Genomic DNA, 13697 nt, shown 5'->3' on the forward strand with positions numbered 1-13697 from the left:
TCTCCAGATCCTACATGATGCGAAAACAGGCTACTTCTCCCAGCCTATGCACATATCTTATAAAGCGGTACAACACACGGCAGCTAAGCGTACTCAGGCAGAAATGTTGACGACCTCCCTTGCCCTGCCGAGGGCGAGGCGTAGCGAGGTTGGGGACTCGACCTCCTCCTCGCTAATGGGCTCCATACGTGTAGTGTTGCGCAGAGCGGGCGGAGCGGTCGCCAGGGGCGGAGCAACACGTACAGGAGTGGGCGCGAAGGTTGGTGTAGTACGCGCCGGAGTGGGTGCAATGACTTGGTTAAATTCTTCGGTAGAAGGCAGGCGACGAGTAGGCGTAAAAGATGCTGATGACGAGACAAAAGTCGGTGGTGGAGCGATGGGTAGGAGCTCCCTCCTGTTGGCAGCACAGCCATGGACTGAGTCCATGCGGGTAGCTACGAAGTCGTCCACCAGGTTGTCGAAGGCTGCCTCCAGGGCCCGGAGATACTCAATGAGCATCTCAAAAGCCTCGTCTCGTTCTCCTCTGGGGCAGGAATATGCGTAGTGACAGGTGTAAGGCACATGGCACGGAAGATAACGGTAACGACGAGTCTTCATCACAGGAAGGACATCCCTGAGACGAGCTATCGCCTCGCGGGCTGCCATCTGCATAGCATGCCTCTACGTAGGCATGGCTCTTCCCACGAACCGGAAGCGGCATAACTCACCACGCCCTCCCCTGAACTGCACCGCGGCCTGGTGCATGGTCAGACTGTCGTTGACTCGGTGCTGGTAGAGTGTGAAGACTGGGCGCACGGATGGCCCCATCGCGACCTGAACGATGGAAGAAAGAAGCTTGACGAACCCATCGGGTACGTTGGCGAAGGTCTGAGAGTCACAGCTGACGTCGGCCATCTACAAAAGTAGGCAAAATTCTGCAGGGTCAGATCATAAATTTATGCTGACTAACAGAAAATGACTACCATTGCAAAAATATAAATTAGCTCTATCAGGCTAATAACCAATTAGCGATCGCACCTAGCGGCTTCCTACAGTCAGCCTGGCTCTGGTACCAAGCTTGTCACGGCCGGTTTTCCAATAAAAATATTTATTGAAAAGCCAATCTTTTAAGTCCAGTATGAGAGAAATCCTCCACACTGGCAGACAAATTCTTGATACAATAAGCCAGTAGCATAAAATATATTACAGGGTCGAACTACGGTTGCTCAACCAAATTATTACAAGTACGCCAATAATCATACATAATGGCGGACAGAACACAGTGGTGTGGAGACATACTACTGACTCAAGGATAGGCTGGTGGTGGAAAAACACAGCGGGGAGAGAAAGACAAGACTCTACGTCTGTCATCTCATCGAACGTCGAGGAGAGGCTCGATGAATTTATTTGGTAGCGGAAGCGGATATAAAACAGTGGCCAAATCTAGGGTCGCACAAGACTGACTGGGACTCCTCTAAGTGTCGGGCTCGCTATCGAACTCTTCATCCATGAGATCGCCTTCGTCAGCATCTGGCCAAATCAACAAGCCAGTGAGTACTTTGAAAGTACTCGCAAGACAGTTCGGACGTAAGATATAACAAATGCATGCATGGATGCAACAAGATTAATTCCTTAATGCACAATAAACAAAACTGGCATAACGGTTAAGTAAAAAGGGAAAACGGCGGTAGTCCGCCTGAAATTCCACAGAACATAAATAAGGACCGATCGGGTGTCTGAAGCGACGCCTCGAAAGGTGAACAAATAAAAATAAGGAAAATGATGCCACAGTCGGGCATCTTAGCGACACCACATAAAGGGCTTTTAAAAGAAATGCCACGGTCAGACGTCTGAGCGACATCGCAGAAAGGGCTTTAAAAGAAATGCCACAGTCGGACGTCCGAGCGACATCGCAGAAAGGGCTTTAAAAGAAATGCCACAGTCAGACGTCTGAGCGACATTGCAGAAAGGGCTTTAAAAGAAATGCCACAGTCGAACGTCTGAGCGACATCGCAGAAAGGGCTTTAAAAGAAATGCCACAGTCGGACGTCTGAGCGACATCACATAAAGGGCTTTAAAAGAAATGCCACAGTCGGACGTCTGAGCGACATCGCAGAAAGGGCTTTAAAAGAAATGCCACAGTCGGACGTCTGAGCGACATCGCAGAAAGGGCTTTAAAAGAAATGTCACAGTCGGACGTCTGAGCGACATCGCAAAAAGGGCTTTAAAAGAAATGCCACAGTCGGACGTCTGAGCGACATCACATAAAGGGCTTTAAAAGAAATGCCACAGTCGGACGTCTGAGCGACATCGCAGAAAGGGCTTTAAAAGAAATGCCACAGTCGGACGTCTGAGCGACATCGCAGAAAGGGCTTTAAAAGAAATGCCACAGTCGGACGTCTGAGCGACATCGCAGAAAGGGCTTTTATTCACAAGTAAATACTACTCATAATAAACATTCAATTCATGAAAACAAACGGGTTAGTCCATCCACAGGAGTGATCATTTAACCGGACTTAGCACTCATGCGATTCACCGGAGTCTCTGTCATCAAAGCTGACAATTGATTAGGATGAGAAGGAACGAAACTTGACATGGAAGAGATGATTTGGAGGAATATATGACTCTGCAGAGTTTGTACAAAATTTTTCCCACAGTCAACGGATTTCCGTAGTCTCGAAGGACTAGTTCCGTTTACGGTATTTCAGAAGAAAACACAGCTAACCGGTACACACCCATCCTACCTCTCGATGCTAGGAATCACCCTAGTCATCGTCCAAGAAAAACTTTTGAGACGGGGAGATCACAATCTCGAATAGCATGGGATCAAATTTATATACGCGCGCTCTAAGGGGTGCCCCCCTCTCGGTCCCAACCGGAAACACCCATGCCCCCTGACCGGATGACTGGCTTTAATCCAGGGCCATGGAACCATCATCACGGCCTCTCCTCTTTGGTGTGTACCATGAAAGCGGTTTGGAACTTACTAAACCATATTCCTTGCGGAAAACATGTGGTAGTACAAGGAAGGAAATGATAGGTACTGGACCGATATGGTCTGACACTGAAGTCACATAGTCTGGCGTAAGACTGGCGTGCTACAACACTGCCGTCGTACCCATCCTCATGCCAACACATGGCCATTCATATTCACATTCATCCACGTATGGATCATCGAACTCACTTACCTCATTATCACATAAAATAACGTTCATCGGTATACTCACCGGTATGCCATGAAACTAACTAAATGCAAAACATGCCAAGACACTCATCATATCAAAAGTTCAAACATGCTTGCCTGGTTCAGAGTAGTCGGAGCCTAGCTCGGTGAAGTTCGCGGCTCCGTCACCTCCTTCGGTATCTACGTTTAAAGAAGATATATGCGCTAACGTAAATACCAAGGAGAGCACAGAAGGTAAACCAAATATTTTTCAAATAAATCTGATAAAAAACTAGACAAAATTTTAAAGAGAACAGAAAAAGAATCAATCAAAAATACTTTTCTGATTAAAAGTTATAAGGGTTTTTGTCCAGGGACTTATCTGTAATGAAACAGAAAATTTCCAGGGGCTAGTTTATAAAAGTAGAAAACGCTTCGGTAGCGATTACGCCAGCCCGAAGAGAAAACGTATTTGGCAGAGAGCGTTTTCAGATAACGCTTCGTTTAGAAAGGACAGAGAGGCTGACAGCGGGTCCCACTTGTCATGTTTAAATTTCAATTGGGAGGGACGAGGCTCGTCGGCGCCCGAGAGCTGCTGTGGTTGCCGGCGGCGATCCACGGCGAGGCATGGGGATCGGAGGTTACCAATGTGCTCACCGTGTCCTTCCGCAACGGTGGGTGGTGGTGTTGGTCGCCGGTGAGCAGCACGTCGACGGCGGTCTCAACTCCGGCGGACGGTGGTTCGGGCGTGGATGGAGCTCGTCGGAGAGGGCTGCAAAGATTAAATTGAGGTGGGGGTTAGACTACTGGGTGCAAGAGAGGGCTACGGACGAGGTTTGGGCGCCGGAGGTGGCCTCACCGAAGTGAATCGAGCTGGAGGCCGAGGCGGGGCGAGGTGGCCGGAGCCGGGGAAGGAGACCTCCTCGAGGTCCTCCCAGTGGCCTGGCGGGGTGTTGGTGAGTAGTGGAGGTGCTGCGTGCACGAGAGTGAGCTCGGGACCCCTTTATATAGGCGGTCCGAGGCGGTTGCCGTGAACGAGGATCACCGGCGAGCGATTACGGTGGCGCAGTGCTCGGTCGGGGTGGTTAGGGGGTCGAGCGTCATCACGGAGATTCAACGGGTCCATTTTTGTGCTAAGCTGGCCGGGGTTTGGGCGTTTGGGTCGAGCTCGACGGAACGGGGTGGCGCGGGCCCGTCGGCGGCAGAGAGCGCTCTCCGTGCGTGCTGCGCCACGGCGACGGTGCCGCATGCGTGCGCTGGCACCACGCGGAGCCACCAGAAGATTTGGGCGGTGCCGAACGGCGTTGCGCCGCCGTTCTCCTCCCTGTCGGCCGTTACGGGGAGCCGGCCGCCGCAAGACACGCTGGCGCAGGCGGGCCAGGGCGCCACCGACGCCAGGGTCGCGCCAAGTGCGCGTGTGAAGCTTCGGACAAGCAAACGAGGCCGCGAGCAACGTGCCAAGTGCACTGTGGCCGCGTGACTGAAACTGTCGAAACTGAAGATGACACTGAACTGAATTTCTGAACATTGAACAGTAACAGTGCCCACAAGGTGTTCGACCGAATGAAATTGGCCTATGGTGATTTTTCCTTGAGCTGATTTTTGGTGGGGTGGCTTCTCCTTGCTCCAATAGGCTGCCTGAATTTTGGTGGAATTTTTGGAGGAGTGTAGATATGAATTTCACCAAATTTGGCAAATCTGGTCCAAACTTGCAGAGACTGAATTTTGAAAAATTTGAAAAGAGGAGGAGTGGATCAAGATGGTTCTGGGTTGTGGGTTCAAAGGACAATCCAGGAGAATTGGTTTGATGTCAAAACTCAAATGCAATAGGGCACTTGCTTTGAAAATCTCTCAGGCTCCAAATAAGTTTCAAAATTGAATTGAGGGAAAAATAATTGGAATAAAAATCCAAAACCAGTTTGGATTAGTTGGGACAGAGAATTTAGGTTGATCACAAGTTGTAGGGGAGGTTTTGGAGGGGTTTTACCACATGGGCAAGAATGCCAAGTCATGGTGGTTCCAAGATATGAAAATCCCAAATTTCATGGAGTTTCTTTTTTTTTAAAGAAAAAGATTAAACTCCCAAAAATAATTTAGAGAGAGAACCAACAGAGAAGAAGTTTCAAAAGGTCAAACACCAAAGTTTGAAGCCAGAATAAAAACCTTGCCAAAGAAAAGAAAGTCTCTTAAGAGGAAGGTTTTCTGGAAAATTTTAAATGGCCTCTTTTCAAAAACCACAAAGTTTTTGCTGAAAACCAAAGTAAAAATTTTGGAGTGTCACAGGAAAGTTGCTTTCACCGTTCTGGAAAAAAGTTCAGTTTTTTCGGTATTGTACCGGGAAGCTTACAGAAGGTTTTGGAAACTTCCGGAGGATTCTGAAAGTCAACCATGGGTTCCACCATGTCCCAAGTGCCATCATGGGCTGAGGAGAGGCACCCTGGCCTTATTGGGCCAGGTGCACAAGGCCCTCAAGGCCCATGTGGCTTGGGAGAAGTGGAAAGTCCACCTGTGTATGGAAAAGAAGGGAATTGGACTAGTAGTCCAACTTATCCCCCTTGGTGCGTCCCTAGGGCTTGAAGGGCTGGCTACCATGCCCCTCCACCTATATATAGAGGGGAGGGGGCGCCCCCAAGAGGATACACAAGCCCTTGGCCCTCCTCTCTCTCCCGTTACTTCATAACTCCTCCGTCTTCATTGTTTCGGTAGCGCTCGGCGTAGCCCTGCTGGAATCACTCCACCACCATCACCGTCACGCCATCGTGCTGCCAGTGATCCCATCTACTTCTCCTCCCTCGCTTGCTAGATCAAGGAGGAGGAGACGTCATTGAGCCATACGTGCGCTGAACGCGTAGGTGCCGTCCGTTCGGTACTTCATCAGTTTGGATCGCGATTGGATCGTGACGAGAATGACTACATCAACCGCGTGATATACACTTCCGCTTAACAGTATACGAGGGTACATAGACACACTCTCCCCTCTCATTGCTATGCTTCTCCTAGATAGATCTTGGGTGTTCGCGGATATTATTTTTGATTTTCATGCTTCGTTCCCCATTAGAATTCAGACATAGAGTCCTAATAGACCTCGAGGGATCATCTCGACACATCTATATAAGTGGAGGGACGAGACTATGAGAAGGGTTATACAGTCGCATGACTTGGCCGACTCCACTTTCACGACCACGTCGTGTGATCGGATCTAGTAGTGGGTGGTATGACCTTCCTCCCTGTATGTACGGATGCCTCGAGGGCGTTGCACCTGTGATACATGGACGAACCGTTCGTGGGAACTAAAAGGAACTATTCAAGGGATTTGCTAGGAGACAATAGACACGCTTCACTAACTCTTCTTCCAATGTCGTGAGTGTGCTTCTAATAGTAAAACCCGAAGCCGTGATCTCTAACCATAACATGTTTCTAGTTCACGCTGTAATTTTGTTTTTGCACTAATGTAGCATACCACACGTACCCCAACATTCACGGTGAAATTAAAAGACATGCCAGCCAGGAAGTCCTAGTCGTTGAGGAAATAATCGTTGTTGGGGAAGCAGTGTCCCGTAGCCACATGAGACAAGATGATAACAGTCGTGCTAGAGTGCTCCCCAAAAATATAATTGCTAATCACCCGTAGAGGATCACAAGAGGTGGGGTTCCAGAGCCCTGATGCTCCACTTTACGGTGCAAAAGAGGAAGAGGAATGAGAAAGACAAAGTCAACAATCCTCCATCAGATCCCAAGGGCACACGGAGTTTGCCAGGTGTTCCAAATCATTGTATGAATAGGTATTTCGGTGGAGCCTGTTAAATTCAACTCTCTACTAGGACTCCATGTTGCGTTTATTTGCAACTTGGACAGTGAACTATGACTTAATGTGTAATTTTTTGTGCCAAAAATCTTCATGCAAAGCCTTGACCTATACTAGGCCACAAAAAAGTACTACGAGGCCTCTTCATCATTTTACTAGAGAGTACCTACCTCTCATAGACTGTGAGGTTAGAAGTCAAACTCACATAGGTGTGTTCTTTTAAGGTACTCCGTAGGATATCATCTCCCCTTAAACAAGCCACTCATAAAACATAAAAAGATAAAAAGGAAATCTGCTATAGATTAGGAGAGAATTGCATCTTTGTAGACTGAGTTTATATAAAAGAAATATTCTCCTCTCAGTTAACCAATAACTTGTCTCGCTAATTATATTTCATGGGATCTTCGATCACGCAGAATGTGTTGCCACTATGAATGAATTTATACCCATCTCCCTCGATGCATTGCCTATCATATTTCATGATAAACCCTTTGTGAAGGGATCTGCCAGATTCTTAGATGTTTGGATACAGTCTAACGTTATAATTCCAAAGTTCATCATTAGTATGACAGATTTCAATCACCTCGTCACGTATCTTGGTGATAGCAAATTATTCTTGAAATTGTTTACCTTCAAAATCAAAGTTTGATTATTACAGTTCATAAGAATAACCGGTATGGTTTTTGCAACCATCGACAAGTCCATCAAGAATTCACGAAGTCAATCTGCTTCAATAGTCGTTGTGTCTAATGGTGTGAGGTTATGCTTTCGTTATTGACCTCATTAATTAAGATGGTTTGCTTACAAGAATTTCAAGAAACAACGTCACCAACAAGTGTAACCTTAAGCTCATTAGCATCACATGTATGTCCAGTTGAATCAATATAGCCCTCCAGTCCTTAAGCTCATTAGCATCACGTGTATATCCAGTTGAATCAACATAGCCCTCCAGTACCCTTGGGTACCCGACATTGTGAACCCCATAACTTGCAGTGCCTCTTAGATAGGGCACTAATCTCTCAAGAGAATGCCAATGACCCACTCCGGTCAAGGGTGATACTATCATCATAGGCGGGCCAGTCGACCGGTCAGTGATGTCTTATAACAATGACAGTCCAGCCGAACTGTGATGATTATCTCGAGGGCCTATATGAGCAATACATCATTGAACGATCCATCGTCTGATGCCAGCCAGTGATGTTTGGTTGGCGATTGGCCACCTAGCTTGTTGCACTTCTACCAGCCCCCGTCTCACTACACCATTCACATTTATATACGTATATATTTGCATACCATAAATGTAAGAAATTAACATAATCACTACATAGGTTCCATATAAACACATACATGCATATATGATAGATCAACATTGCACACATCGGTACCTACATTAATTAATGACATAGGCAGAAAGTATACCTTTGTACCCTTATCGGTCTCATGGAACAACTTTCCCAAGATTAGAAGGTACGCCATCCTGCAAATTTCATTGAAGTAAACCACATTTATTACTAAATGACAATATAAGACATCAACACAAGTTATGCATTATCCACTAACTACAAAGTATTCTTATTGTTAAGATAGGTCTAGCGTGTCGTGTACACGTATCCTGTACGTATGTAATTGTTTATGCTGATTATTATATAAAGGAAGACGTGAAGAGGCTTTGCCCCACGAAAAACCCTAAACCCTATTCTCAACTTGGTATCAGAGCCTACCCTAGCCGTCGCCGCCTCTCCTCACCACCGCCGCAGCTTCCTCGCGGCCGCCGCGATGTCCACTGCACCGGCATCCGCGATGACCCCCTCCTCTGCGCTCACGCTCACCACCCCCTCCGCGCTCGTCCCGATCGACCCAGTCATCGCCCCGCCCTCCACGACGTCTCCCACACCCGTCCTTCCTCCCATCGCGGTCTCGCTTGACCGCAGTAACTTCATGCTCTGGAGGGCACTTGCCCTCCCCAACTTCGCCGGAGTGCGCCTCCACGGCTTCCTCGACGGCTCGGCCACCGCGCCGGCGCCGACCATGACGACAGGCACCGGCGAGGCCGCCCCCACCATGTCCAACACCGACTACGAGCAATGGTGGACGCTGGATCAAAAGGTTCTCGGGCATTTCCTCAGTTCGATGAGCGTGGAGATCTCCGCGCAGCTCATTGGCTGCAGGTCGGCTGCCGCCGCCTGGGCGGCCGTGCACACCATGTTCGCCGCCGAGAACAGCGCCGGCGTGCGCAACCTCCGGCGCCAGATTCAGGCACTGCGCAAGGGAGATCGTCCCACCGGCGAGTATATGCAGAAGGTCAAGGCCCTTGCTGACTCGATGGCCACCGCCGGCTCTCCTCTTCGCGATGATGAGATCATCGACTACATGCTGACCGGGCTCGGCTCGGCGTTCAACCCCATCGCTGCCTCCATGAACTTCGCGGGCGTGCCAATCGCGTTCCCCGCATTCTACTCGAACGTACTCCACTACGAGGCCCTTCAGCAGCATCAGTCCGAGCACGAGGATTGGCAGTCCTCCACCAACGCCGCGTCTTGGCCGGTCTACAACAACACTTCCGGCCGAGCCTCCGACTCTGGCCGCCCGAGCGGCGGCCGCCCCTTTGTCGGTTCCCTCCCGCCCAGCTCGGGCGGCTATGGCAACAGCCAGGGCAACGCTCCTGGTCGTAACAACAACGGCGGCAATAGCCGCAATGGAGGAGGAAACGGAGGTGGCAACAGGGGTGGTCGCAACCGCCGCTGGCGTCCCCGGTGCCAGATATGCAAGAATTGGGGTCATGAGGCCGGCGACTATCGCGGCCACTATGATCATGACCACCGCGCCGCCAACTCCGCGTCCACATCCTCCTCCCATGAGCCGCCGCACTGGATTCTGGACACCGGTGCAACGGACCACCTGACGGATGATCTTGATCGTCTGCACTTCCACGAGCGCTACGGCGGGAAGGATCAAGTGCAAGTGGCAAACGGTGCAGGTTTGTCTATTTCACATATTGGTCATTCCATTATACCCGGTTCATCCCTTCGTTTACGCAATATTCTTCGTCTACCACATATTCATCAACATCTCCTATCCGTTTACCGTCTTGTCCTTGACAATGATGTTTTTGTGGAATTTCACTGTTTCTTTTTCCTTGTTAAGGACACGACCACGAAGAAAATCCTTCTTCACGGTAGATGTCATGGAGGACTCTACCCCATCCTGTTTAGTCGCGCGTCATCATACTCCACCCGCCAAGCATCTCCCAGCGTCAAGACCCCCCCCCCCCCGTCCGAGTGGCACCAGCATCTCGGTCATCCTTCGAATAATATTGTTCAAACCATTGTTAGGAATAATGATTTAGTGTGTTCTTCTGAACGTTAGACTTCAGTGTGTGATGCTTGTCAGCGTGCTAAGAGTCGACAATTGCCATATAATTTATCTCATCATGTTTCCACTATGCCTCTTGAGTTAATTCATTCTGATGTTTGGACGCCAGCTATTGCCTCATCTGGAGGTTATAAGTATTATGTGAGCTTTGTTGACGATTATACACGTTTCTCTTGGATTTATCTCCTAAAACACAAGTCTGACGTCGAGCAAGTGTTTTATGCTTTTCAGGCTCATGTTGAGCGTCTTCTCCACACTAAAATCATAGCCGTTCAGTCGGACTGGGGTGGCGAGTACCACCGACTGCACCGATATTTTCAACGCACTGGGATCTCTCATCATGTGTCTTGCCCGCACACCTCTCAGCAGAATGGGATTGTTGAACGCAAACACCGTCATCTTGTCGAAACAGGTCTTGCCTTGCTCGCTCATTCTTCTCTCCCATTGCGTTTTTGGGATGAAGCGTTTCTTACTGCGTGCTACCTCATTAACCGCATGCCTACACCTGTTCTTCAACACGATACACCCATCTATCGTCTCCTTAAGGTGCAACCCGATTGCAAGTTTCTTCGCACTTTTGGGCGCGCTTGCTGGCCCAGTTTGCGCAAATATAATGCACACAAGCTTGCCTTCCGTTCCACCATGTGTGTTTTCTTGGGCTATAGTCAGATGCATAAGGGTTACAAGTGTCTTGATCGTTCCACGGGACGTATCTACATCTCTCATGATGTTGTTTTCGACGAGTCTGTTTTCCCTTATGCCACCCCTGGGGTCACCATCGATGTCTCCTCTTTGGCTGATGTTCTCTCTTTTCTTGCCAATGAACCGGCTACGGGTGACCATATGCGCAAATATGACCTGTCCTATTTGTCTACTAACACGCCCGTTTCAGACCATGTTGCTCCTGTGCAAGAACCTTCGGCGGCTCCATCTCCGGCGGTAGCGGTGCATGGCGCATGCACGCCTCCTGCCCGCCGCCCCCACGTGGCCGACGCGCCGCTCTCCCTGGCGCCCGACGTGCATGGGACATGCACGTCTCCTAGCCCTTCGGCTGCCGCGCCGCCCGGCCCACTTGGCCTGACGGCTGCCGAGTCGCCCGGACCGACTGGCCCATCTTCGACCCCGTCGGCTGCTTCACCCGGTTCCTCGACGGTTTCTTCACCGCGCGCTGACACGCCCTCATCTGCTGGGGTGATCGAGGATGCTGCTCCATCATCACCGCCACAGCTCGCGTCGCCTTCTGTCGAGGGCAGTCCTGCCCCCTCGACCGCGACGCCTCCAGCTGCTCCGGCACACACCATGGTCACGCGCACCTGCGATCATACTCGTCATGCTCTTGTCCCTACCGATGGGACCATCCGATATGATCCCGTCGTCGTGCGTTCCATGCGGTGCCTGTCTCTCATCGTGATGCTCTCCGTGAGACTGCCTGGCGTACAATGATGATTGATGAGCTTGCTGCCCTTCACCACAATAAGACTTGGGTTCTTGTGCCCCGACCGCGCGGCGTCAATGTTGTTGGGAGCAAGTGGATATTCAAGACCAAGCACCGTCCAGGTGGCTCTGTTGATAAGTACAAGGCTCGACTGGTCGCTCGTGGTTTCACCCAGCAGCTTGGCATTGACTATGGTGATACGTTCAGTCCGGTTGTCAAGCCAGCCACCGTTCGACTGGTTCTTGCATTGGCTGTGTCTCATGGTTGGAGTCTTCGGCAGATTGATGTCAACAACGCTTTTCTTCATGGGTATCTCTCCGAGGACGTCTATATGCAACAACCACCTGGCTTTGAGGATGCCCGGTTTCCCTCTCATGTGTGCATGCTTCAGCACTCTCTCTATGGACTCAAACAGTCACCTCGTGCATGGTATGCTCGGCTCAGTGCTCGTCTTTTACAGCTGGGTTTCGTCTCCTCCAAAGCAGATACATCCCTATTTTTCTTCCGCTATCGTGATGTTCAGATCTATATGCTTGTCTATGTGGATGATATCGTCATTGCCGGATCCTCACCACGAGTTGTTGATGGTCTTGTTCACTCCCTTGCGGCCAGTTTTCCTATCAAGGACCTTGGGCCGTTGGAGTACTTTCTTGGTCTGGAAGCGTCCTACAATTCAGGGGGGATGACATTGACTCAACAGAAGTATGCCTTGGATCTTTTGCACCGTGTGAGTATGGAGAATTGTAAGCCTACTTCCACACCGTTGTCTACTTCCGATCAGCTTGCACGAGTGTCTGGACAACCTCTTAGTACCGATGATTTTTTCCGGTATCACAGTGTTGTTGGTGGGCTGCAGTATTTAACTCTCACTCGTCCAGATATCTCGTTCGCAGTGAACAAGGTGTGCCAGTTTCTCTCACAGCCCACCGATGTTCATTGGGAAGCTGTTAAGCGGATTTTGCGCTATGTCAAAGGAATGTTGCACACAGGGCTGAAGTTTCACAAGGCTGTTTCCACTACCATTAGTATTTTCACTGATGCAGATTGGGCAGGATGCCCTGATGATCGTCGATCCACTGGAGGCTTTGCCATCTTTGTTGGACCGAACCTCATTTCTTGGAGTTCGAAGAAACAACCAACAATATCGAGATCCAGTACAGAAGCCGAGTACAAAGCCTTGGCGAATGGAGCTGCTGAGGCCATCTGGGTAGAGTCACTACTCAAGGAGCTTGGAGTATCTCAGCAGCGAGTTCCTGTTCTATGGTGTGATAATTTGGGGGCCACATACCTGACTGCCAACCCAGTCTTCCATGCGCGTACTAAGTACATCGAGATTGATTTTCACTTTGTGCGCGAGCGTGTCGCTTCTGGAGCTCTTGAGGTCAGGTTCATTTCTTCTAATGATCAGCTGACTGATGTGTTTACTAAACCAGCCACCCGACAGATGCTAGACCATTTTAGTACCAATCTAAATCTTGTACAGAGTAAAAGTTTAGATTGAGGGGGAGTGTTAAGATAGGTCTAGCGTGTCGTGTACACGTATCGTGTACGTATGTAATTGTTTATGCTGATTATTATATAAAGGAAGACGTGGAGAGGCTTTGCCCCACGGAAAACCCTAAACCCTATTCTCAACTCTTATGAGTATTCACAATACACACTATCTTTGAGCTTATAGGGAGATTATTGCTAATTCGCCATGTAATCCACATTTGTAATAGATGGCTCCCTCAATGAAGAAGATGGCTTATTCCGAGCAGATGAATATTTGGCCGGACAAGATGGGCCCTTTGCCGGCTAAGATATAGTTGGTGTGTGCCACATTTGTATAGGGCCACCATAAAATGTACTATCTCCGTCCAGAAATGCTTGTCATCAATATTGATAAAAATGGGATGTATCTAGGACGGAGGGAGTACATGCTGGGCGCATCAACGCATTGT

This window comes from Triticum aestivum, chromosome 3B (assembly GCF_018294505.1).
Source record: "Triticum aestivum cultivar Chinese Spring chromosome 3B, IWGSC CS RefSeq v2.1, whole genome shotgun sequence".
NCBI lineage: Eukaryota > Viridiplantae > Streptophyta > Magnoliopsida > Poales > Poaceae > Triticum > Triticum aestivum.